Here is a 4,924-nt window from a genome sequence, read left to right on the forward strand (position 1 = left end):
TATTGGTTGCCACCTGTTAAGTGCTACGATTGGTTTCCTGCTTTTACTTATTGCATATTGATTTCTATTTTGAGTCGGCCGATGATACCTACTCAGTACATGTTGTCCTGTACTGACACCTACTTGTATCTTTTCTTGTTTTATTTTGTAGAGTGTAGCGAGTGTTCCACCGACTTCGACTCGATCTCAGCTCTAGTCAGTCTCCAGTTCATCGAATTGCAGGGTGAGCTATCCTTCTAGCTGGCGATGGAATCTCTTGTCATGGCATGGTGTCCTTAGTTTTTGGATACGTTATGTTATTTATTTATTGGGTGTTTGATAATTCAAGACTTAGTTTTAGAATTTAGATGTCCTTCATGTGGTGACTTTCAGATTTTGGGGAAAATGTATTTATTTGAGGTTCTGCGTTATTGTCATATTTATTAGTTGAGGTTTGTATCATTGGTTCTCCCACCTAGGAGGTTAACTGTGGGTGCCACTCATGGCCCATTTTGGTTCGTGACATCTGTATGATAGATTAAAAAAGGATCCCACAACATGGAGCGATTTATATACTACTGCTGTTAAAAATATTAAATTAAAAATAAAGGAATTACCTTGTTTATCCGTTGCTAACCCTCACTGGATGGAAACGGTTGAAACTGATGCATCTGATATTGGTTACGGAGGCATTTTAACTCAGTATTCTCCAATTGATAAAAAAGATTTTATTATTCAATTTTATTCTGGAAAATGGAATACTAGTCAGAAAAATTATTTGACTGTTTCAAAACAAATTTTAGCCATTGTGAATTGTGTTTTTAAATTCCAAATTGATTTATATAACCAAAAGTTTTTAATTAAAACTGATTGCCAAGCTGCTAAATTTATGTTTAATAAAGATTGTAAACATAATATTTCTAAACAAATGTTTGCAAGGTGGCAGACATTATTAGCCCCTTTTGATTTTGAGATTGAATATAAAAGAGGGATAGAAAATAGTTTACCTGATTTTCTTACCAGAAAATATTTAGACTAATTGTTTAAATGTACAAGATGCATTCCGATTATTCTGGGTCCTCTAATAGAGGAAGAGCCCGACCTCAATATCACAACAGATTTCAGTCACTAGGGCAGATTCCAAGCCCAAACAGATTAATTGGAGCAATTTCTTCTCCAGGCACGTCGTCTTCAATAGCTGGCAATGCCAGTATTCGATCGTCTTATCAAGATTACCAAAATTACGTGAATTTTATCAATGTCATCAATGCTGGAGCTACTGGGGGTAACAATGTGACCATTCAACCACCTCTGTTGAGGATGCTACTGATGAAGATTCTTTTGCCTCGATTATTGGCAAAACTGACCAAGAGATTTTTGACACAAATTCGAAAAAAGAATTAATTTTATATATTGATCCAAAAGATTTCCAATGGAAGCACAATCCTTGGGTTGTGATGAAAAGATATTTAAATAATACATTATTTCCAATGCAAACCTATAAAAACAGATTACATTTTGAAATAATTTTAACCTCAACTGGGTTTGTGGATATTACACACAACAATACAGGAGGCCCAAATAAATTAAATTTTACTTATTCTAAAATGATTATCAAAAGACTTATTTTGCCAAAAGAGTGGGGACTTAGCACCTTAAAAGATTCTCAATATACACACCCAGTAGCAAAAACTGTTGTAAATTTTAATTACTGAGATTACGTAGAAGCTTTTTCCAAAACTTTGTATTATGAAAATGATGACCACAAGCATTCATGGTTCATCAAAATTTGTTCTCAAGGTTTTCGTAGCACAACTATCCCAACCTAGTTTGTCAAATGGTGATTTTTTTTCGGACCTTCTAACAAAATTTTACCATCACAGTTCCTTGATCTTTTCACTCTTTGGCTAGAATCTTCTCCCAAAATTTCAGAACTCGATAAAGAGGATAGATTATTCCCCGCAACTCCTTTATTAAATTTTTTCCTTGAGTTTTCTATACCCTGGATTTTTAAATGGATAGTTGAGGTAACTACTAATAATGATCAGATTCATATTGAAGCATATGAGACTCATCTGGAATGTACCGACGCAGCATAGAAATATGAAAAACAGGGTGTATAGCTGAAAATGCTGGTGGCAATGCCAACTCATAAGCAACCTCTCCAACTCTCCTCAGAATCTCAAATGGCCTAATATACCTAGGGCTAAGCTTACCCCGCTTGCCGAATCTCATCACGTCCTTCAAGGGCGACACCCGTAAGAACACCCGATCTCCCACCTCGAAGCGCAAGGGCCGACGCTTGCGATCAGCATAACTCTGGTGCCTACACTGAGCTATCCTCAACCTATACTTAATAACTCGAACTCTGGCTATGACATCTCGAAGTAAATCGGTATTGTGTGGCCCAGATTATGAAGACTCAAACCAACCAACTGGAGTGCGACAACGCCTACCATATAAGCCTCAAACAGGGCCATCTGAATACTAGAGTGGTAGCTGTTGTTGTACGCAAACTCTGCCAAAGCTAAGTACTGCTCCCAATGACCCTTGAACTCTAATACACAAGCTCGAAGCATATCCTCCAGAACCTGAATAGTACGCTCTGACTGACTATCAGTTTGTGGATGAAATGCCGTACTAAGATCAACCCGGGTGCCCAACTCTCTTTGAAAGTCCATCCAGAAACTGGACATAAATTGAGATCCTTCTAACTCATAATATACTGTAAGCTGCGGTGATCTATATATATCTCACAATGGACTCCGTATAAGTAGTGCCTCCATATCTTGAGCGCAAAAACTACCACCGCCAGTTCCAAGTCATGGATGGGGTAGTTGCGCTCGTGCACTCTCAACTGTCTGGAAGCATAAGCAATAACTCAGCCACACTGCATCAGTACACACCCAAGACCTATACCAGAAACGTCATAATATACCAAAAAGATCTCTCCCTCAACTGGTAGAGTCAGAACAAGAGCGGTGGTAAGCAACTTCTTAAGCTTTCGAAAGATCGACTCACACTCCTCGGACCACACAAAAGGAACATCTTGGTAGGTCAAATGGGTCAATGGGGCTGCAATGGTAGAGAAACCCTCAATGAATCGTCTATAATACCCAGCCAATCTAATGAAACTTTGAATCTACATAATAGATGTGGTCCTAGCCCAACCACGAATAGCCTCAATCTTCATCGGATCCACTCTGATAACCTCTATGGATACCACATGTCTCAGAAATGCCACAGACTCCAACCAAAACTCACACTTTGAGAATTTAGCATAAAGCTGTTGATTTCTCAAAGTCTGGAGCACAACCCTCAAGTGTTGCATGTGCTCCTCCCAACTCTATGAGTATACCAGTATGTCATCAATGAATACAACCATGAAGGAGTCAAGATAAGGACTGAATACTCGAGTCATAAGGTCCATAAAGGTTGCGGGGGCATTGGTAAGCCCAAAAGATATCACAAGGAACTCATAGTGGCCATAGCGTGTCTGAAAAGCAGTTTAGGAATGTTAGCTGCTCTAATCCACAACTAGTGGTAGCCAGACCTCAAGTCAATCTTAGAAAACACGATTGCACCCTGAAGCTGATCGAATAGATCATCGATATGAGGCATGGGGTAATGGTTTTTCACCGTCACCTTGTTCAACTGTCTGTTAATCAACACACATCCATATAGTCCCATTCTTCTTCTTAACAAACAAGATAGGCGTACCCTATGGCGACATACTCGAGCGAATAAATCCCTTACCTAGAAGATCCTCAAGCTGCACGATAAGCTCCTTGAGCTCTGAAGGGGCCATATGATAAGGAGGTATAGAAATAGGCTTAGTTCCCGGCTCCAAATCTATGTCAAAGTCAATATCTCTCTCTAGGGGTAGACCAGGTAGGTCAATAGGGAAGACATCAGTATACTCCCTAACCACAGGGATTGAATCAATAGTAGGGGCCTCGCTGGACATATCACGGACATATGCTAAGTATGCTAAGCACCCGGACGTAACTAGCCATCGGGCCCACATACAGGATATGATCCCAGTCGATGAGCGGCTATAAACACCCTACCACAAGACTGGGGGAATACCAGGCATGGCTAATATAACAGTCTTGGCATAACAGTCCAAAACTGTATGATGAAAGAACAACCAATCCATGCCCAGAATAACATTGAAGTCCAGCATATCAAGTAAAATAAGATATGTCCGAGTCTCATGCCCCTGAATAGTCACTGCACAGGATCTATAAACCTGATTCACTACTAAAGAATCCCCTACCGGGGTTAAAACATGTAATGGGACCTCAAGTGACTCATAAGGAATACCAAACATGGAGAAAAATATTTAGACACGTAGTAATACGTGGAACCTGGATCAAATAAAGCTGAAGTAGTGTAACATCCCCTAAAAACATTGTATACGATATTTCAATTTTTGCCTAAACATGATACAGCCTCTATATTTTGGTCATAACTTTTCATAGGAATATCCAAATTGAGTGATTCAAATTTCTGAGTAACCACAAGATCATTACCTACAACTTTTATGAAGACCATAGTTTAAGATTCGGAGGTTAAGTAGGTCAAATAAATTAATATTTGTAAGGTAGGATGCTGTGACGGAAATGAGTGTTTATAGAAGAAAAATCATATCTCCCTGTAGGTTTATCCAAATTGGTTGATTCTTGAACTATATAAAACTAGACTTCCATATCTACAATTCTTATGAAGACACTAAATCCTAATAAGTAATTTATCTTATTCAAACGCAGCTCCCAAAAAGAGTATTCTGTCAAAAATAACTCATTTCACCTACCATAGAAAGATCTAGATACATTTGACATCACTCATGACATAAATTCTCCTCCATTTTACATCATCCATGACATCAATATATTCCACTAAATTTTCAGATTTTTTTTATAATTATTTTATTTATTGTTAG

This window comes from Solanum dulcamara, chromosome 11, assembly GCF_947179165.1.
Source record: "Solanum dulcamara chromosome 11, daSolDulc1.2, whole genome shotgun sequence".
Classification (NCBI taxonomy): domain Eukaryota; kingdom Viridiplantae; phylum Streptophyta; class Magnoliopsida; order Solanales; family Solanaceae; genus Solanum; species Solanum dulcamara.